Source organism: Mus musculus, chromosome 14, assembly GCF_000001635.26.
Source record: "Mus musculus strain C57BL/6J chromosome 14, GRCm38.p6 C57BL/6J".
Lineage (NCBI taxonomy): Eukaryota > Metazoa > Chordata > Mammalia > Rodentia > Muridae > Mus > Mus musculus.
The window spans coordinates 103,012,334-103,034,820 of record NC_000080.6 but is presented as its reverse complement, the minus strand read 5'-3'; the positions used below and the strand labels follow the sequence as shown (position 1 = coordinate 103,034,820).

The 22,487-nt window shown below is 43.3% G+C and overlaps 2 long non-coding RNA genes across 2 annotated transcripts in view; one reads left to right on the top strand and one right to left on the bottom strand.

Annotated features, from left to right (window-relative positions):
* Window positions 1-1,017: 1,017 nt before the first annotated feature.
* 4933432I03Rik (RIKEN cDNA 4933432I03 gene) overlaps window positions 1,018-22,487 on the top strand; it is a 46,392-nt gene continuing 24,922 nt past the window's right edge. Inside the window, exons 1-2 of the long non-coding RNA NR_045657.1 lie at window positions 1,018-1,096; window positions 1,875-2,054. This is a non-coding gene — a long non-coding RNA (RIKEN cDNA 4933432I03 gene). The remainder of the gene's footprint in view (window positions 1,097-1,874; window positions 2,055-22,487) is intronic.
* On the bottom strand, window positions 10,367-21,946 carry Gm34643 (predicted gene, 34643). Its single transcript, NR_166851.1, has 3 exons — window positions 21,787-21,946; window positions 20,696-20,839; window positions 10,367-12,381 (listed from the first exon to the last, which is right to left on the bottom strand). It is a non-coding gene; the product is annotated as a predicted gene, 34643 (long non-coding RNA).

Here is a 22,487-nt window from a genome sequence, read left to right as displayed (position 1 = left end):
TAGCCCCAGCCCTGGAGATGGAGACAGGAGGAGCCCCAGAGCTTGCTGGCCAGATCATCTAGCCAATCAGAAATGTACAGGCTCAGAGAGATCTTATCTCAAAAACTAAGGTGAAGGCCAACTGAGGTAAGACATCCAAAGTCAGTGTCTTGCCTCTATGTGCGCATGGACACCCATGCATGCCCCCCTACACACACATACACAAAAGAATCGATCAGTGCTTGAGTAGAGGGATATAGTTAATTAATTTCAACATTGTACATGTGTACTTATGCCAAAACATCACTATCCCATCACAATATGTGCCACTTAATGTTTTTATACAGTCATTATAAATCAACATGGTTAAACGTTTACAACTTTTGATAAACATCATTTCTTTGTTCTTTTAGAGTAAAATAGCAGCCAGAGCTCTTGTTTTCCAGAAAAAACACCATTACGTTGATCAGTCTCCTTGAACAAGGTAGTGTTGGTTGCAGCCCTGTGGGGACCCACAGAGTGGAACTGAAACTGCCTCCAGCCACTGCTGGTCACATCTTCAGAGATCTTCGCTGACTGGCGGCGCCATTGTAAGCCCCATGACTGACCTTGTTACAGAGCCACGTGGCTCAGAATCTCCAGGTTTTCTGATCCTTGGACGCTTTATTTCAGAGTGTGTTAGAGTCCTCCAGAGGAACAGAACTGGGCATATGTATGCATATATGCACGCGTGTGTGTGTATATGAGAGATGGGGTGGAGGGGGGGGGGGGAGAATGTGAGCGTATGTGGGGGAGTGGGAGGAAAGAATAGAGGGGGAGGGGCGTGTTATTTACTCATTACAGTGGTTGGTTCACAACACTGTGGAGGCTGACAGGCCCTGGGAGAAACAGTTGATAAATCGGAGACCCAGGGATCTCTTGGGTGCAGCCAGGAAGAATCTGAAGGCTAGAGAATACAGACTCAGTGCTGAAGCTCCAACCCAAACCCTGGCAAGACTGAGACCCAGGAAGGGCGGAGATTCTCTACCCTACCCTTACCCCCAAATCCCTTCTTGCTGCTCAAGCGCAATGTGGAGGAAGAACTACCATCTGTCCTAGAGTGCCTGCTTCTGACTGGGTAAGAGTTACTCATACTGGGGCGGGTGTTAGGCCACACTCAGTCCATCAATTGAAAAAAATCATGTGTTTAATTTTGTAGCAGTCTGAATTGCTGACCTGGGGCGGGGTGCTTGCTTTTCGGTTTCCTTTCTCTGACATCTTCTTTCCTGTGATACTATTGAGCAAAACCTGATGAGTCAACCTCTGTGTGACCCTGGTTTCAGTTCGCAGCAAGCAGCTGGTGTCTTAGAAGCTCAGCGGCAGGAACCGCCCGCACGCCTAGGTTTGTTCACTTGGGGCACAGTCTTTATGGAAGCCCTTTTGAAGATGGCGAAAGTACAGGGATTCAGGTTTCCCTAAGAGGACAGTGGTCACAGCCTGCTCCCTGGCTCTCTCTCCCTCTTCCTGTCATTGTCCTGGCTCTGTACTCCCCAGTCCTTATGGAAGAAAAGGAAACCAGATTTTAACAAAGGTGATAAAAATAAAGATGACCGAATCACTGCAGAGCTGATATTTTTATGTCAGTCACAATAGAAAGAATAAAGTGTAGTGTTCTTCATTTCCAGTGCAAATGAGTCATATGTTTGCACACGTGTGTGTGTGTGTGTGTGTGTGTGTGTGTGTGTGTGTGTGTTTGTGAGTGCATATGCAGGAAAATAAATTTAGTTAAAAGCATGAATTTACTTTGAATTAAGTTTTGCATTGTTAGAAGTCATGAGTCTGTGTTTGCTTTGCATACATATGTGTCCCTTCTGCATTCTTTACCGATTCATTAAAATTTGGGTGGAATTTTACAGGTTTGCAGAAAATAACTGAGTCTCCAGACTACAAAGTGAAGAATAGGGACCAATGAATGAATGCCTGGCTATAAAACCATCTGGGGTGCAGTCAGTTCGGCACAGTGTTTTGTGAGACCTGTTTGAGGATACTCAGACGTCTGATAATCCATCAGAATTATTATTCTACCTTCAAGAAAGGTACTGTGGGTGGCTCTCTCAGGGGCATGCAATAGTGTGGTGTTGAGTCCTAGTTAACTATGGATGGTTGAGGGATTATCTGCAGACTGAGTCCTAGTTAACTATCAATGGTTAAAGGATTATCTGCAGCTGGATACTTGATAAAAAGAGAATAAAACGGACTTTTGCTTATTTAAAAACAAATTTACCCTCTAAATAGTCTATGCAGCAATGCTTTTTGTACTGGAAGCAGGCAGAATAGAAGTAAGGCGTGTTATGATAATTTGAGCTGTATGTAAACTTACAATGGTAGTGTAGCTCATGCGGAATATTGGTAGGGATCCTCAAAGGAAGGTCAGGGTTCATCCTTTTGACATTGCCACATCACATCGTCAACTTTTTAAAAAGTCAAGTCCTTTTCCTTCACCAAAAGTTTCTTCATTGAGTTTCAAGGAAATTTCTTGTACTGTTTATAGATTTAGTTTGTCATCTATTTCTCTCTGCACACATGAGCGAGATTGTATGGCTAGGTGCTCATCCTCCTCAACTCTACAGTTGAGTCTGTTCAGTATCCTGATAGGATTGGATGGCTTCATGGTCTAATCACTTCACTGTGTCCATTCTGCTATTTAGTTCTTTAAATGAATTTCCTGCTTTGGTGATGCCAATGTTCCCTCACTGTATCAAAATACATGGTGCTCATCACCTTATGAAGAGAAAAAGGTTCTGTTGCCATCTCTAGTTGATGTCCTGATTTGCTCACCCTGTTTCTTTGGATCGGGAAGCAACATCACGTAGGGAGCGTATCATGGACCAAAAATGCCTTCACATGAGTGGCTAAGGGACGAGTCAGTGAACAAAGAGCGCCAGGGAGTTGGAGTCTCAGGGTCCCCCTCAAGGACATACCTTCAGTGATCTGAAGCTGTCCCTCTAAAGTCCTACTTTACAAAACTCTACCCCCATTTATCAATGTTGCCCTGAGGACTAAGCTTTTGGCACATGGGTCTTTTAGGAGCCCCTGGGATCTAAACTGAAATCGACAGCCATGTTAACATTTTGTTTTATGTTTTTCCAGTTTTTGATACGGCAACTTAATAATATCTTTGAGAAAATGACTTCAGAAATCGAAGTTTTCTCCTATGATCAGTCTCTTGTGCCACCTCAGCACCTCTCTCCTGATGCCGTGGGCATAACTCATGTCACATGATTTTGTTGTTCTTCCATGTGCTATATCCTATGGTACCCTGATCACTGGTGTTGAGATGGACTCTTGACTGATTGTGGTAGTACATCTCAGTCTTCCCAGCCCTCTATACTGCCATGACCATCCTTATTGAAATGTAGCTTCAATTTGAATAACAATCAGAAAGATTCTCCCCAAACACACTTTTCTGGGAATGGCAAATCATGGCAATGGGAACATAGGTGTCATTATTAACTGCATACTCAAGGAGACTGAAGCACAGTGAATGTTTTCAAGGTAAAATGGGGTATATGGTACCTGTGATATTTTGAGACTCTCCTTGGCCTTAAAGATTGGTAATTTGGGTGACATCAGTAACAGACATCTTTTTGAGAATGCTTGTGTGTGAGGCCATAGTGGCTCTTGTATAGTCTTGGTTCTGGCTGTCTTCTGTGAATTGTTGTCATCAGGCATAAATCCAGTACTGGTGTTAGATGTCTATTTACATTAGGCATCTACAAAAGAGACTCCATTTTGATTCTGACAACTTATAAAAGCTCGTGAGGCCTGTTCTGGTTAAGGAATAAGGAAAGTTCTCAAAGTCAGCTAAAGTGAGATGCGTTAGCCAGGGTACAACAGTAGCTAGGTTGCCATGACTAGCACCACTTTCATTTTATACTCATACCTCACAAAGTACATATTAACATTCCAAAGAATATTTAAAAGACCTTCAGGCCACAAGACTTCTTAGGAGTCTCCAGTTCACTCGCTGTTACCTAATTACATTTATTTTAATAACTTTAGTTATTGTAAGTGCACGTAAATTACCTTTGTCTTACTGGCCCTTTAGTTTTAGAGAAGACATGATAATAACTTGCATCACAATGCAAACATATATTCTTCAGTTTTGTGTTTTACACTTAAAAAATACAGCTTCATTTCATAAATGAGTGAGATTCATACCTGTCAAAACCTGTGACATTTTTTACATGATCAAGCCCAGTCTATGAGCGGCATAGGAATGATAGTTGTGTTGGACATGACCATCTTCTGACTCCAACAGATGCTATCTTTAAAAGTTTAGGTGTATCTGCTTGCAAAAGATCATCTTAGCTGGGTGTGGCGGTTTGAATAAGCTAAGGCACTGGGCTTGCTCACTGTTGGCCTCCCCTCATAGAACAAGGGCAAAGAAAGGGTCAATGGATCCTCACTGCACATCCAACCACTGTTCCCAACCAACTCTATGCAGCTGTACCCCAAATGAATGTGGCCTCAGTCTTGGGGAGGGGCTACTGTATGTAGGCTGGGGATGATTAGAGGAGGGGGGGCTTTATCTATTGGGGAAGCCACCATCCCTGATGGATAAAGGCTTTTACAGTACACTTGCTTTTCAGGGGTAGGGATGGGGGGGTCACTCATTGGTCCTATCAGTAGCCCTGCACCCATACTTTGTGAATAAGGCCAGGAAACTCACTGGTCTCCTGGAGGGAACTTTAGTAGAGTGGAACTTTGGTTTGTCTTTGGAATCCTATAAAGACATGGCTGAGTATTTCCTCACCTACTGCAAGGAGAAAATTCTCACAAGGAGCTGATTTGCAAAACTCCCAGTTACCACGTTCCAGGGAGAGATGTTCCTGTCTGTTGGAATGTTTGTCGTCGCCACTCACAGTGCACACACGGGCTATGTGTTTTAGTATTTCCTCATACTTCTAGAAAAACAGAAATGGCAATCTGATCTCTCATGATGGTTTAGGGCCTTGGTACTTTCCACAGATTACTCTGATCCTGCTTTGCAGAATTCCCACGTTGCTCTGTCCTCCTTCCTCTTGTGGATTTACCTGCTACTCACAAAGAATAGTCTCCTCTGTCTTTTCAAGACTCTAAAAATATGTTTATTTTTTGACAATAATACAATGATAATGTTATTATTGTCTACAATACATCTTAGTCATTTTCACGTCTCATTACCTTGCTTCCTTTTCCCCAAGAAGTTCCCCTCTTACTCAGATATCTTCTTTTGTGTGTGACCCACTGAGTTTTGTCAGAGTTTCCTATATGAGCTTGGTGGGAAGTTATCAGTGGGCAACCTATGCAGGGCTATAACACTGAAGAAAGTAGCTTCTCCTCTCTCCACCATTATCTGTCAGTCATCTACCAGGAAGGAGCAGGTGTCACGAGCTCTTCCCTCCTCCATGAAGAAATACTGACAGACAGAGCCAGTCTTGTGTAAGTCTTGTGTGGGTAACCACAACTATATGGAGTTCATGAGAGTAATGGTCATGTCTCACCCAGAAGGCACCTGCAGGACATTCCCCATCTTTCTTCCATCAAGTGTTCTCGGAGCCTTGGAGTGTGTGCTGTGATGATTCATGTGGGGCTGAGTATTTTACCAGCCCTTGTTCTAGACACCAACTGACACTCACTACAGAGGAAAGGAAGCATGTTATTCTGTTTTCCTTTTGTTTAGCAGTTAATTTAGGATAGTTTGCAAACGTTTTGAATTTTCTTACCATGAATTGAATTGGTACACTATTATTTTGTTTTAATCAACTAAAAGTATTTGCCTTGCTCTTGGGTTTGGGAAAACAGGGATGGTTGAAACCAACTGAGAACATTCTGTATGGGGGCAAAACACTGCACAAAGGATGCTGGGTATGGGTGAGAGGAAACTGGCAGCATCTGACTATAAGGAAATCTCCCAACATAGATGCCCTTGCTATAGGCACACAGAGAAAGTATGAAGCTGGCATGTGGCTCATGTCTTAGACAATCTACCAACTGAGCAAAGACGGGAAGCGATTCTAATGTACAGCCAGGTAGGACATCCTTTTGTATGCACACTGTCAAGGTAAACAACTAGCCCTCAAAGAAGAGGACTTCACAAGCACGTGCTACGCTGTCCATCTTAACCCCACAGGACTATGGAGGTGACCAAGATTTTCAGGTACTGGCTTTACTGAGAGGGAAAACAAGCTCCTTGGGGTTTATAGTCATCCATAGAAGTCAGGCTCCTGCTTTTCCAGAGAGAGAGAGAAAGAAAGAGAGAGAGGGGGGGGGAGGGATAGAGGGAGGACAGGATGGAGGGCAGGAGAGAGAGAGAGAACGTTGAAACTCTAGTTTCTAAAATGAGTGAGTTAAGGAAAAGGAGGGGAAAGGGGAGAGGAACCTTCCTGTGCTGTCAATAGGATCAATTAGTGTGACGATTTGTATATTCTTGGACCAGGGAGTGGCACCATTGGGAAGTGTGGCCTTGTTGGAATAGGTGTGACCTGGTTGGATTGGGTGTGTCACTGTGGGTGTGGGCTTAAGACCCTCACCCTAGTTGCCTGGAAGTCAGACTTCCATTAGAAGCCTTTGGATGAAGACATAGAACTCTCAGCTCTGCCTGCGCCATGCCTGCCTGGATGCTGCCATGCTCCCACCTTGATGATAATGGACTGAACCTCTGAACCTGTAAGTCAGACCTAATTAAATGTTGTTTTTTTTATAAGACTTGCCTTGGTCATAGTGTCTGTTCACAGCAGTAAGACCTAACTAAGACAGTAAGCCTCCTCATTGCCTTCTGAGACGGTATCAGAGAGGAAAGGGGTGGCTCCAAAACCCACTCACTATGCTCCCTGGGGGGATGATGAAGACCTAGAGGAAGCACTCAGGAGGCTCACCGTGCTCCCAGGATGGGATGAACACCACAAGGAAGTGCTCAGGCATTGCACAGGAAGGCTGGCTTTGTGTAGATTGATTCCTATGGGCTGGAGTTAAGAGTTAGGGGAGTAAGTCTGGCTCAGGGGACTGTGGAAACCAGCTTCTGTCCCTGGGTATCTATTTCCATAGAAACAGGTACTACTTGGCCTTAGGATTCTTGTGGGTGGGAGCTGGGGCTTCCTTTTGGCAAATGGTTGAGGTTAGGGGGAAGGGAAACCAGAAGGCAAAGGCAATCTCCCTTCCTTTCTACCTGTCTCTCCTTTCTTCCTTCTTTTCTTCTTTCTCCTCTCTTTCCTTAATGCCTATAGTTGCTTTTTAGTAGGCATTTCCTAAAAGAGACCCAAAGGTTCACAAGTTTGTACTTGCACATGTATCTTCCTTTTCTGGAAACTTCTTGGTTGAACAGACTTTACAGTGAAGTGCTATGGCACAGTAAATAGATTTCTAAATTAATCATGTTTTGGTTGACATATGAAATAGCTGGTGTTATGGTTTGAATATGCTTGGCTCAGAGAGTGGCACTATTTGGAGATGTGGTCTTGTTGGGATAGGTTTGTCACTGTGGGCGTGGGCTTTAAGACCCTCATCCTAGCTGCCTAGAGGTCAGCCTGCTAGCAGTCTTCAGATGAAGATGTAGAACTCTCAGCAACTCCTGCACCATGCCTGTCTGGGTGTTGCTATGTTTCTGCCTTGAGGATACTGGACTGAACCTCTGAACCTGTAAGCCAGGCCAATTAAGTGTTATCCTTATAAGAGTTGCCTTGGTCATGGTGTCTGTTCACAGCAGTAAAACCCTAACTAAGACAGCTGGTTTCATTGGTATATATACATGAATATGTATATGTATATGTATGTGTATGTGTATGTGTATGTGTATGTGTATGTGTATGTGTATGTGTATGTGTATGTGTATGTATATGTATATGTATATGTATATGTGTTGTGGATTTTCCTGGTGTTTGTTGTTTGTATTTTGATACTAATTCTGCTTTCCCAAGAGGGGCTGCCTATGACGAGGAGTGAATCACGTACTCAGGGGACTTCTTGTGAACCTTTTCCCCATGTTAACTTGTAAAATAAAGGCCAGGGATTGGGCAGTGAAAGTGAAGGTGGAGCTGAAAAGTTTGGGGGAGAAGGAGGAGACTGGAGAAGGGAGAACGATAGAGGAGGAGGAAGTAGAAGGAAAATGGAGCAGAAGCACGTGGCCTGGAGAAACAGCAAGTTATAAGTGGTCTTATAGCTGAGGAAATACATAGTGTAGTGGTAGATCTGCCCAATCTAGGCGTGCAGCTTGTATTCATATTAATTAAGTTGTGTTTTCTTTGCACGGGCTTATTTGGGTTGAAGATTTACTGCAACATATATCTAAATGTATATGTATGTGTATGTGCATCCCTTCTTACCCACCCTTTACCCTTGCAACATTCCTCCAAAATAGAACAATAAATCTCAAGCAGAAGCTGTAGTGTGTCACAGTGTGTCACAGAGTATATTGCAAATGCTCATCGCAATAGCTCATTGGTGTAGTTCAAGGCCTTTGGCTTCTGCTACATAACCAATACTGGGACCTCTCAGATAATCTCTTGGATAACCTTGGATAACCACTTGAATATCCTGTTGTTGCCCTGGGCCATGGAGATCCTATAGTTTTGGATCTGTAGAACTGGTTCCTTTATGCACTCCAGCAGTTCATCGTTGGGAAGATGCTGAGGTAATCTGGATCTGGGTCTGAGAGCTATCTTGATCTGGTTAGCCAACCAACTCTTTTGTACCTGTACCACTTGGTTGAAGTCTCCTGTCCTGTCCCCAATGGTCCATCTATGCAGCCAGCAAGGGACAAAGCCTACTCTCCTGCTCTCATGACCCTAGTGGGGTCAGAAAAGTGGGTCTTTCCTAACCAGTTGAAGGGCTTATAAAAAAAGATGAAGTTCCCTATAGAACAGACATTCTTCTTCCTGTCTGCCTTTGGAATAAAACGCGACACATCAACTCTTTCCTGGTCCTCTACCCTGTTGAGTTGCACTGAAGTTTTTGGACTTCCCATGATTGGGTAAAAAAAAAGCATTTGTTTCTGCACTTACATGCACACATTCAAACCAGCATGGCCTCTGATTTTCTGAAGAACCCTGACTAGGGCAAGTCTGTAGGGTAAGTGGGTTTCATATCCTCTGTCTTTGGATCTTCAGTGCCTGTTACCAGACACATTCTAGCTGCTGATTGGATAGGAGTGTGAATGAATACATGTGGACTCTGGGAGAGTACGGGAGTTGCAAGTTCCTACCTTATTCTGCTGTACTTTGGATAGTTAAAAAATCACATTTTAGTCATGGGAGTAGTATTTCTGCCTACACATCTTTCTTTCCTTTTAATTTTAAGGATTAAAAAAAAGATATAACTAAAACATTTCTTTCTATGTCATTTCCTTCTTCCAATTCTTTCCACTTTCTTAAATTTTTAAAAAATTGTTATATACATGTACACAGATATGAAAATACAATCTGCTAACTGCTCGGTATTGAACAACCATCCAGGGGGCTCCTCCTTGGGGGAAAGAATGCTCCTCTTCTCAATCTCTCAGCATTCCTTACTTTGCTGTAGTTGTTTGTGTAGGGCTGGATCTCCATCAAATTTAATCTCTTCTGCATTTGCATATATATATATTTATGTTATACTTTTTAGGTCTTGTTTACCTTGCTTGCATATCTTTTTAAAAAAAAAACCATTAAAAACATTTTTAATGGTATGAAATATAAAGGGACACCAACAGATATATTCTTCCTTATACTAGCAAATTATTTTATCTATCTATCTATCTATCTATCTATCTATCTATCTATCTATCTATCTATCTATCTATCTTTATTCACTTTACATCCCACTCACTGTCCCCATCCTGGTCACTCACTCCCACAATTCTTCTCCGACTCCCCTTCCCGTCTCCTCTGAGCAGGTGGGCATCCCCCTCATATCTCATAACTTTGACACATCAAGTCTCTGTGACACTACCACCTCATATCCTAAATTGAGCAATCAGAACCTCACCCAGGGGCTCAGGAATCTTCTGTCTCCATGGGAATTTTAAGGAGCAGTTTCATCCTAAGAACGTGTCTAGGGAGTGCAACCATTTGCCGTTGGCAATGATGAGGGGACTTCAGATAAGCAGCTGCTCCAGCAAGCATGGCCTCAAAATAGGTCTTCCTAGTCACCTGCATGGCTGTGCTGGGTCCATCTCTGAGTAAGGAGGCTCCAGGGGTGTTCTGCCACCAGAGTAAGGGCTCAGGCTGGTGAGTAGATAGAGAGGATGTCAATGTATTTTTATACTTTAGATGTTTCTTTCCAATGAAGGTCAAATGCTTTCATTGGATTGCCCCCAATGGACATGGAGCTAGGAAGCCATATGAGTAATTAGATGTTGGTTTCTAGGGATGTAACCAGAATGAAACTGTGAGAGGGTTTATTAGGCAGTTTTATTTAGACAAAGAGAATCAACAGAACATGTAGATGTCAACGACAAGATGTCTGATTCATGTTGTTATATAACAAAATATCCGAGGCTGAGTACCTGATAAAGAACATTATTTAGTTAACAGTAATAGGAAATCAAGAGCTTGCCATGATGCATTGGCTTAGTTCTGTTGAAGACTATCCATGAGTGGAAGATAGCACTACAATCGTGTGAGTCAGTATGAGGACAAGGACCCAAACAGATCAATAGAAAGCCAGAGAGCAATTACTGGGACTGCATCAGTCATTTAGAAGGGCATGCCCCTAATGTCCTGCCATGGTCCCATCTTTGAAAGATCATGTCTTCTTAGTACTGTCACACCTCTGGGGAGCTTATATCTTAGCAATAAATGTATGAGAGATTTAGTGTGGGAACGGTCTCATGTGATTACGGAGGCTAAGTAGTCTTGTGAGTAAACCAGCAAACCAGCAAACCAGGAAAGTGAGTGGTGTCAGTGTGGACCTTTGATCACTACTTTTTCTTTGTTCCCCTTTGAAATCCCCATTGTAATCATCCATCTTCAAGTTCTTGCAACCTTTGGGCACATATCAGCCAGCACATACTTATAAGGCTTCTATTTCAGCGAACATCTGATAAAAGGTTAAATTTGAGTCAGAAAATAGATGACTTGTAGTTCTTCTCCAGATGTGATGGCCCAAGCTGTGTTTCTATGTCCATGGTATACTTTTTAGAATTTTGGAGTGGTCATTGGAAACAGTTTGTGGGTGTCTTATTCTTATGCTGAATCAATATCTTATCGTTTGAATTAAGCCTAGGAATATATGGTTGATTAGATGTAAAAGAAGACTCTTAAGGTAAATAGTAAAAAGCTAGAGTTGATGTAGCAAAGAGATGATTAAAAACAAACAGATAAATAAACAAATCCTGTAATGGTTAGCTTTAACTGTCAACTTATCCCAACCTAGATTCACTAGAAAGGAAGTCTTCATGAGGGATGGTCTGGATTGGGTTGGCATGTCTGTGGAAGATTACCACAATTATATTAATTCATGGAGAAAAACCTAGCCCACTCTGGGTGGCATCATTCCCTTAGTAGTGTGATCAGAACTATATAAAAGCAGGGGTATGGAAATGAGCACAAGCAATAAAGCAAGTGAGTATGTGTGTGCTCACGTCTCTATGCAAACATATATTTGTGAGCATAAGAAATAAAGCAAATGAATATGCATGTGTTCTTTTCTCTGTGAAGATATACGCTCTTGACTATGGACAGGATATGCTTAGTTGTTTGAAGTTCTGCCTTGGTGTCCTGTGATGGTTATTCTTGGTTGTCAATTTGACTATATATGGAGTGTACTAAAACCTGAATGGCTGGGTTTACCTGTGAGAGAGTTTTTTATTAATTAAATAATTTGAAGTGGGAAGACCAGCTTTTAATTTGGATCTTTGAGGTGGTAAGATATACCTTTAATCTGGGCCACCCCTTCTGCTGGCAGCCTATCTAAAGGACATAGAAGAAGGAAACTTTCTTTGCCTGCTTGTTTTTGTTCTTGCTGGCAAGTCCATTCGTTCATTGTTATTAGAGCCTTCTTCTTTGGGATTCCAGCATAACTGAAGGTTATCTGAGACATCTAGCCTGGTGGACTGAACAAATACTGGATTCTTGAACATTCCATTAGTACTAACTCATTGTTGGACTAGTTGGACCATAGCCTGTAAGCCATTCATACACACACACACACACACACACATAACTGAGTCGGATCCATGTTGGGATGGGACTTTTGGTAATTCAGCTGTTTTTGAGTCACAGTTACTCCTGTATCTAGCCTCAATAAAATATATGAGTTCAACAAACTGGACCTGGTAGAATTGTATCTTTAGTCTGTCAGTACCCCATGATGTGTGATGAGCAGGTGTCTCTTTAAATCTTCTCCTTCTTCGTCAGGGTCCAGCCTCGACACAGGATCGGAGTTCTCAACTGGAAGCAGGGATATCTGGAAGGCACATAATAAAAATACACGGACTACCTTTTGGGTACAAACTGACAGGCAACTTTTCAAGGCTTAACCTTTCTCTCTTTTTTTCTCTTACTCTCTCTTGCTTGTTTGCTTGCAGCGTAAGCCTGAACACACTACATTCTCTGTGCACTGTTTTTTCTCCTGTGTGCTTTTCTCTTCTCAAGCTCTCACACTCATACACACCTCTGTGTATACCCCTTTCACTGTCACACACACTCTTCACACACATCACTCACACACTCTCCATACACACCTCACATTCTCCCTTCTCTCACTCTTCACACTCTCTTCCAAGGGTCTCTCACCTTTTTCTAGTCATAGTCTTTTATTGTTACTCCAAAAGTGATAGAAAAAAGACATTGTATAATCATTGCCAAATCAAATTCAAAACCATAACCACATCCCACAAAGAATCAAGAATTATAATTTTTAATAAAGTTAAATTATAATTGTTATAAAGTTTCAAACTTCCCCATTCCCAGGCCTGTAGCCAAATAATAATAATAATTGCAAACTTATTATTTAAACTTTAACTTTTGGTTTATTATACTTCAGAGCTCAGAGCTCCAAGGTCAGCTACTTGCATTTTTCTGTGAAGCTCTAATGATAAATGACATGGGCAAAGCTGCCAGGCAGTGACCAGAAAGAATCAAGTTTACCCTTAACTCAGTAGTTCCGCTAGCTTTCTGCTTCTGTACATTGCACACAATGACTCCTAAGAGTTCCAGTGTTCTGAGTTAGTTTTTGTGTATTCTATACTTGCTTATCCAGGAACCACTCTTAATTGTTGTGCAAGGCTTATTTCATAACTTCAATAGTTTTTTCCTTTCTTGGGGGTCCCAATGTTGGCTCTAATTCATTTACTAATAGTTTCTTCAAAATTTCTTTGCAAGTCAAACATTAATCTGGAACTACCATTGTGCACCTCTTACATTGTTTCAAGGTGAGAACACACAGCATACACTTGGGCCATTAGGACTGTGCTGTGCCCCATGCCTCAATTTTTAATTGTTTAAGAATCATTACATCAAGGAACATCTAGTTTCACAGAATTCACCAGAGCAGGAGAAAGAAGTAAGAAAGTCAGATATAATAGAATAATTAGGCACACCAAGGCCAACTGAAAAGCAGTCACGCATGAATGAAATCTATACAGCTGTTGTCCAAGACTAAGGTTAGAAGAAATAGAAACAACTGCTTTTTACAAAGAGGTGCCTCAGGCTACTGAGATGTCTCCACCCCAGCCTTCTGTAGGCCGTCCCTTATTTCAGATGGTGGGTTCCCCTGGAGGGATGTGTCTCCTGCTTCTCAGGGTCCCAGATGCCATCCTTGTCTACAAGGAGTTACTGCTGGCTTCTGAGATGTCTCCATCCTGGTCTACTGCTGGCAGCCCCTGCCATTGTATGCTGTCCTCAGCACTTCTCAAAGCAATACAACAGAAGAGGAAGCAGCATATTCAAGGCCTTATTTTAGGACCTTTACATACAGTAGTGTGTGGTGTGATTTTTTTTTTTTCAGGGACATATAAAACTAACATCTGATTCATTCTGATTTTGACCAGGGTAGCATCAAAAGACAAAGAATGGTTCATACAAGTTCATCTTGAAGAGCAAAGCTGGTTCATGAGGAATTATTTATAGAGCTGTGGGTGACTAGGAAGACTTATATTTTCCCCTGAAGTTGCCAACCTCTCAGTCGTCCTGCCTATTGTGTTCTTAATTTGCATGGCTTTAAATCCAGAGCAGAATTAATGAGAAACCGGAGCAAAAATGAAAACATGGCTCTCATGCTGCCTGTATGTTGTAACACACTGTCTAAACAACAACAACAACAACAACAACAACAACAACAACAGCAACAACAGCAACAACAGCAACAACAATTAAAAATAAGGACAAGGGTCTTTAGAAGAGTCTGAGAATTTTCATTTTTTTCAAAGTTCCTTGACGGTCCCCATGTGGAGATTCCAGAATAGCACTCCAAGAACACTATCTTAGGCTGTGACACAGAAGAATGGGCCCCAAACAATTCAAAAGATTCCTAATATGCACCTGTGCAGAGTAGCCTAATGCCAGGGAGAAAAGAAGACTCTCTGAAATCTCTCTCACACTTTTCCCGTTAGGTCTTTTTATTCAAGCTCGAGCTTGGGCTCCCTGCCAACCCTGATGCAGCAGGACAGGAGGGTGAAGCCCCAAGCTCAGTCTTAAGTAAGCATTTATAGAGGCAGGCAAGCAAGTGAAGAGGTTTCTAGCCTGGCACACATCTGATTGGGGGGCTGTTATGGAATTTTGTTGCCCTTGAAATAATTGGCTGGTGCTGGGAGCCAAACTATAAACTTAGCTTCTGCTTTCCTCTAGATTGGTAGTTGCTAGTAAGTGAAGTGCCAGGGGTGGGCTTTGTTAGAGAGTAACCTGGAAACTAGTGATAGTTGAAAGTTTGTTGGGGAATAACCTGGAAACTGGTGCTAGGTGCTGTCTTGTTGGTTAACTTAGCTCAACCTTAGGTCAGGTTCTCTAAGATGGAGTCTGAACCCAGGATCTGGTCTCTCACCTGAAGTTCTGGGAAGTAGAATGGTGACTATTTTCTTAGGATTTCATGGCAGTGGAGCATTGAGGCAAAGTTTTAAGAGCAGATGTCTGGAGATCTCCGCTGGATTTAGATTGGCTTTTATAACTAAAGAGGATTAAAAGCACTTAAGTACCTTAAGTTCCTAGTTTCATTCTTGTTTTTGCTGGGGAGCACTGATGGGTCTGTGGGAGATGGTATGTCAGAGGAGAATCATAGTAAATCCAACATGTTGCCTATTGAAGGGAACACAGAGATGACCCCACCACAGATGATCTCAAGAGCTTCAGACACTTTGAACTGAAGCGAAGCCTTTGTCAACCTGAACAACATGCACAGAATAGTTCTTTCAAGGACAGTAGGCTCATTTGGGAGCAATGAGCACTATGATGGGGAAGAACCTGCCACAGCAAAGGTTGGGAGTTGGGGTAGTTTGGATAGGTTTGGTCCTCATAGATTCTTGTGTTTGAATGCTTTGCCATAGGGAGTGGCACTATTAGGTGTGGCCTTGTTGGAGGAAGTGTGTCACTGTGTAGGTAGGTTCTGAGATCTCTTTTGCTCAGGCATAGGAAGATCCGATGTACTCCTATGCCCAGTACAAAGGGCCTCCTCCTGGCTATCTTTGGATCAAGATGTAAAACTCTTAGCTCCTTCTCCAGCACCATGTCTCCCCATATTCTTCCATGCTTCCTGCCATGTCGAAAATGGACTAAACATCTGAAATTATAAGCCAGCCCCAGTTAAATGTTTGCCTTTATAAGAGTTGCCTTGGTCGTGGTGTCTCCTCACAGCTGTAAGACCTTAACTAAGATAGGAGTGCTCCAGGAAGTTGAGTCCGGGGTCCAGGGGGTCAATTTAATAAAATGGAGAAATTCAAGTAAGTTGTGTGGATGTGGATACAGAGGCCATAGGCCTTGTATTGGAGACTCAAGAAAGAGGTCCGCATCAGTTCATCTTCAGCAAACATTCACAGTGACCATCTTTTCTGAACTGTTACAGTCTTAGAGAATTTTCAACTTTGCTACAGATATACATGCATAATAACCCACATATACATCAATACACACACACATACACACACACACACACACACACACACACACACACACACACACACACACACACATATACATCCACATACATACATACATACATACATACATACATACATACATACATCAATACATACACACATAAGAACAACTGAATGTATTTCTCTTTGAATCTCCATTCTGCTAAATGACAGAAGTTGAATTTCAATTGACTCTGGGGCCCCTCCATCCTTTCCCTTCCTGTACTTTGGGGAGAGGAAGCAAGCAATTGTGTTATCCCCAGGCTAGGGATATCAGATACCAAGTTTCAGGTTGTTGTTTTATATATATATATCCAAGCAGAGACATATATTCCTTCTGGTATATGGTTTCTAGCATCAGACTGTTGCCAGCATCAGCCTTTTACCATGGCCCCAAGAGTTATGTTCCTTATTTTCTAAACCATCGTCCTGGGTTCAAGACCCCTTGGCTCCTCCTATTCCTCCTGGGTTTGCAATGACACAATGATGTTTCAGGCTTATCTGCCTAACAAGTCATCTATTTCTTTTTCCTCCGTGAAGGAACGGTCCCTCCATGCCCCTTCTGAAATTTGATAGAAAATGATGCCGGAGGAAATGCTTGTCTCATGGAGGCTGTTGTCTCCCTGATAAGAGGCTTTAACAATGGTCACAGCAGAGAAACTTGAGGACCATTTTTTAAAGATATACAGAAAATGCATCTCGAGAGACAGGGCAGGCAGGCTGCGCATAAGAAACTGTGATGAGTTTCCCAGAGGAGAGAGCAGGGAAAGCGCCCAGTGAGGAGCAAGCTCAGAAGATGGGGCAATGAGAATCCATGAGCAGCAGCTCTGAGGGGCAAGGTGTCTGGGGATCACGGGCATAGCTCGTTTAAGTGACAGCTATTCTTCTATTTTCTTCCATGTCATCAAGCCTGCTTTTCATAATCACTCGTTGGCATAGGTTGGCTTCCTCTCCCTTCCCTGCCCTGTGTGTGTGTGTGTGTGTTTATGTGTGCACTCATGTGTACACCTGTGTGTGTGTGTGTGTTTATGTGTGCACTCATGTGTACACCTGTGTGTGTGTGCACCTGTGTGTGTGTGTGTACACACACAAGCATGTGTGTGCAGGCATCCATGTGAGCTGTTCTGCTTTAACTCTCTCTGCCTTGTTCTCCTGGCACGGGTCTCTCAATGAACCTGGAACTAGAATGGCTGCTAACAAATCCTACTGGTCTATCTTCCTGTCTCCACTTTCCCCAGGCCCTCATACGTATATAATATAGTCTTTCACTGTCTCCCTCACCATCATTATCTTTCCTTGCTCTTCTCTATCTCTCTGTGGAGATTCCCTCTTTCTCCTCAAAGAGCCCCCTTTCTGTTCTTACTGGACCAGTTCTCCATGGATTGTATAACAGTGTGCCATTAGAGAATGCTGCCAAAGTAGCTGAAATGTGGAAGTGTTTGCTGTTTCCCTCAAAGGATGCTCTATCATTGTTCTGACGCAGGAAGTGTTCAGTGTTACATCAAAGGATGCCCTGCAGCTTGCAGCAGGTGATATTATCAGCAAAAGGCAGGCAGGGTCATTGCTGACGTAGTGTTACTGCTGTAGCACCCAAAGTGCCCAGGAAACAGATGTGTTTGAAGGTCTTTTGTAGGTTCTATCTTTACCTGCTTGTTATCAACGCATACAGACAGCCATGTCGATGTCAAAATGGGGCATCCATGTGGAAGTTCTCTTATTCACCCTCTCGCACTGGTGGTGGGGCAGGAGTTGGGCTCCACCTAAGAGGTAACTCAGTGCTTCCACTCCTCTCCTCCTCCTCTGTCTCTTACAGCAGAATCTTTGGCTAATTTGGGATGGATCTGGACATGAAGCTGACTAATTAGGCATCCAAATATAGTGCCTATGGCATATATTTCAGACGTTAAGCTCTTCTGTATGTTTCCGAAGACTTTGATATTGAAATGCCTGAGTTTGAGTCTTGGTTAAAGCTGTCAAGTTCTGCAGTCTGAACAGGCACTGGCTCTCAGGGTTCTGGTGAAAATGTGGTTTTTGGATCTCTTTGATAATTTGTGAAAACTATAAATACTTTCTCCATATGACCCTCATTCCTACAAAACTGGGGTTGTCATTCACGAGGATTTCAATAAAAGTCTTTGTGATAGATCGTATTTTGACGGTACAGAGAAGCTTCCGAATGGTTGAAACAATCTCCATCTTACCCTTCACTTTAAGATGGGGCTTCTTGGACAGCGTATAGATACGCTGTTGTCTTCTAGAGTCTTGGATGAATTTTTACCAACCATTCTAGTCAAATTTACAGAAGAAACAAACCAAGGCAAAACTGCTGAGCTGGTGGGGTGGCACATGCCTGCTTAGTACTTGGGAGCTAGAGGCAGGAGGGTCAGCTATTCAAGGGTAGCCTCATCCACGCAATGAGTGTGAGGGTAGCCTGAGTTATAGGAGAGCCATCTCAACAAGAATATAAACAAACCAACCAAGCACACAACTGGTGATCTTTTCCAGACCAAACTGAAAAGTCTGTGACCTCGGGAAGGATACTGAGAAAATCAGAGGATAAGTGTTAAACCCAGGTCAGTTTCCTTTTCCAGTTCTCTTATTGGGTTATTAGGAAGCAGAATACAAACACTCTTGGTGTTTCAGTTGGCCACAGGCGGAACTTATTACTGTGACTTCCTTTCCATGAATACCACAATTTCTAACTCCCTCGGATGGCTGATTTCATTTCTGGGCTTGTTAGTCTGGGAATGTCCGCCTTTGTGCAAACCAGTACAGAGCTCAGACAGTTGATGGTCTGAACTGTACTGTCCAGCACCTCACTTGTATCAGAATTGTTTTTGTTTGGTTCTTTGTTTGTTTGACCCAGGCTCTCACAGTATCTGAGGCAGACAGATTCTTGTAGCACAAGGGTGACCTTGAATTTCCAATCTTCCTGAGTGGTGGGATTACAGGCATACAACATTACACCTGGTTTATACAGGGCTGGAATCTAATCTAGGACGTCGTGCAAGCTAGGCAAGCTCTTTTCTGAGTTATATTCCCTAGAGATGGCTCCTCTGATAGCCACCTTGAGTTTGAACTTGCTGTTTGAAACCCGGGAAAGAATACACATATGCACTTTAATGGCTCAGTCTATGGTGTTCTTGTATGGAAGTCTGAGGTAACTGGTAACAGTGTTAGGTTTTTTGACCTGTTGATGTTTTTAAATCCTAAAATGCAATTGTCTTCAGTAACTTGAAGGACTGTTTGCTCCTCAAAGGGATAGAAGCAGCTGTTCAGGCTGTGGCTCTGTAAGGTTAGAATTAGGGCCAGGTTGGTGGGGGGTTGGTTTCTTATTCACAACATTAAGAACTATATAGGCTTGGGGTGACACTCAGAGGGCTGACATGGTGTACAGACATGGTGGAGAAATGGGAGATAAGAACAGTTAGTGTTGTAGTATGATGAGAGAAAAAATTGGAAAAGCAAGGGTGGTGAGGACCAGTATGATGTGAGTAGCCTGAGCTGCCACCAGAGGCCATGGTGAAGTCCTGGCCTGTTCTGCTGCTGGCCTTGTCTGGGTCTGTGGTCTTGCAACAGCAAGGCTCTGTCTGGCCACCAAAGGCCATGAGGATATCCATGGTCTGGTCTGGTCTGCCTTCTGTGGCCACATTGATGTCCAAGGGCTATGCAAGCTGGCCACCTCTTTATTGACTGCCACACTTGGGAGAAGTGGGCCAGGCTTCCACCTAGGCAGTATGGGAGAGCTGGCCTTGGTGGCGTGGGTGGGTGCCGGCCCCCTACTTATGCAAAGTGGGAAGGCTGGCTCTGTGGGCACAAGAGAGCTGTTGTGCCAAGCAGCTCGGCTATCACCCAGGCCCAAATCCAGGACTTTGAGGTGGTCCACCCCAACCTCTACCCCATCTATGAACTGCTAGAGTGCAAGAAGGGGCAGTCCCTGCACAACTAAGGCTGCAGGGTCTCCATGGCACAGGATGCTTGAATGGAGTCCCGATATAGATCCAGTATTGATAGTGTAGGGGAAGCCAGGGGCTCAGACCAGACCAACTCCCGGCGGTGAATTTCTGCAAGTAAAGCTGTTTGGGCAAAAGGGCACACTGTGTGACACACTGCGACACACTGTGACACACCACAGCTTCTACGGTGAGATGTTTTGTTTGTTTGTTTGTTTTTGTTGTTTGTATTTTTGGGTTTTTGTTTGTTTGTTTGTTTCTTTGGTGGGAGGGGTAGCTTGCAGAGGCAGAGGGCAGATGTGGAGGGATTTTGGGGGGGGGTTGAGTGGGACTGAGGTGCATGGTGTGAGATTCATAAATAATCAATACAAAGTAAAAAATAAAACCCCTTAAGCCCTCCACCATACTAAAGGCCTATAGTAATGGAGAAATGAGCTGCTGAAGGCAAGTTGTCTTTCACCAAGATGCTAAAGCAGAGATGAGCGCTGCAGAGGTTGGACAAGTTCTTACATTAATCAAGATTTTGAAGTGGATGGCTGCCACCATCTTGCCACCTCTAGAGTTTTATGAGTATGTGGAATAACAAAAATAGCTTTTTATTACATTAGAGGATGTCTTAGTTAGGGTTTTACTGCTGTGAACTGACACCATGACCAAGGCAACTCTTATAAGGACAACACTTAATTGGGGGCTGGCTTACAGGTTCAGAGGTTCAGTCCATTATCATCAAGGCAGGAGCATGGCAGCATCGAGGCAGGCATGGTGCAGAAGTTGCTGAGAGTTCTCCATCTTCATCTGAAGGCTCCTGGTGGAAGCCTGGCTTTCAGGCAGCTAAGGTGAGGGACTTAAACGAACACACAGTGACACACCTACTCCAACAAGGCCATGCTTCCTAATAGGGCCACTCTCTGGGCCAAGCATACACAAACCATCACAGAGGAACACACAAATCAAACCCGAGACTCAATGGGTCAGAACCCCAACTGCTTAGTATTACAACAAACCATCTAGCCACATGGGAACTCCCCATGGGAAATTTTTGTTCTGCACATATTTTGGGTGTGTCTATTAGAAATTATATGCTAGAGTTAGATGTTGAAGATGGAGAGTTCCTGTCCCCAGGAAGCTGAAAACATCAAATAAGACAGAAACCAATAATAGTGATGATGAATAGCTATTAGAGGATGATGAATATTCATCAAAAAACAGTGTGGGCTACTAGTCTTAAAGCTTTTATATCAACTTATAACTATATTCACATAACCCAGTGAGATGTGTACATCCTGTTTATAGATGGAGGAAAAGGAGACAGAGAAAAGCATAATTAATTGTCCTGCTCCCACTTGGTAAATGGACAGACTTGGAGGCAGTGTAACTTCAGAATCCTGAGCCCAGCCCCAGCCCTCCTCGCGCCACAACGTAGGTCCCCTGCAGCCAGCACTGGACTCCTCTAACTTCCTTTCCCAGCCTCTCTCACTAGACTCCTCTAGGCACTCCATGGTTTCTGTTCCTCAGACACCACATCACCTGGCCCCTCCTGTCTCCATACTCAGTGCCTCCTTAAAGCTTCCCCAGACTCGCCTAGCCCACCCGTGTCAGTGTTTCTGTCTTCTCCTCTAGCTTTTAAGCTTGTTGACAATAGATCCCGTATGCCAATTGTCACTCTGTGTTCCCAGGACTGGAAAGACTGGATACAGTGTCTACTCTGCAGTAAGTGCCCCTTAAGTTTGTTTATCACGTGAACCAACTTAAAATGTAACTGTGTTGCAGTAGAGGGGGCTGAGGACTCACCCAGAGAAGGATCATACTTCTGCCTGGAAGGCCCCAGAGGAAGTCTCAGGAGACATGACATTGTGTAGCGATCTGGAGGGAAAAGGAACAGGAGAAACAGTTTAGGTGGAGCACAGGAGGAAAGGATGCTGCTGGCTGAGGGAACTTCCAGGGAAAGGGGACAGACTTGGTATAGTTCCACCTCAGGGGGACTTAAGGGAGTGGCCTTGGTGACTTGGGAGGAAGGGCAATACAGGACTCCCACACCAGAGCGGGCTCCTTCAGACCCACAGTTCCTGAGAACTCAGGAGAACAGTGCCACCTACTGTACAGAGGTGGCTTCTCCATCCACTGAGCACAATGCTGCGTGAGTCATTAGCTCCTCAAGACACTGGGCATTTTGAGTTAAAATTTCCCCTAGTGAGTGACAAAGGAAAAATGCTCAAGATGTAGAAATGGATGTTATGAAATCTGTGACATTTTTTCCAAAAGTGCTTATAACAGGGTCTATTCTTATAAAAAAAAAAAAAAAGCAACGTAGTGAGGAGACAACTCACAGATTTAGAGCAAATATTTGTAAACCGTAGCGTGGCAGGGGCCAGATGTCCATGATTCACAAGGGGCTCAATCTACTCCACCGTAAGAGAGCACATGTCTGTCAAAATCGGCAAGTGGCTTTGACAGATTTTTTTTTTCAAAAGAAAACATAAGATCCACTGAGA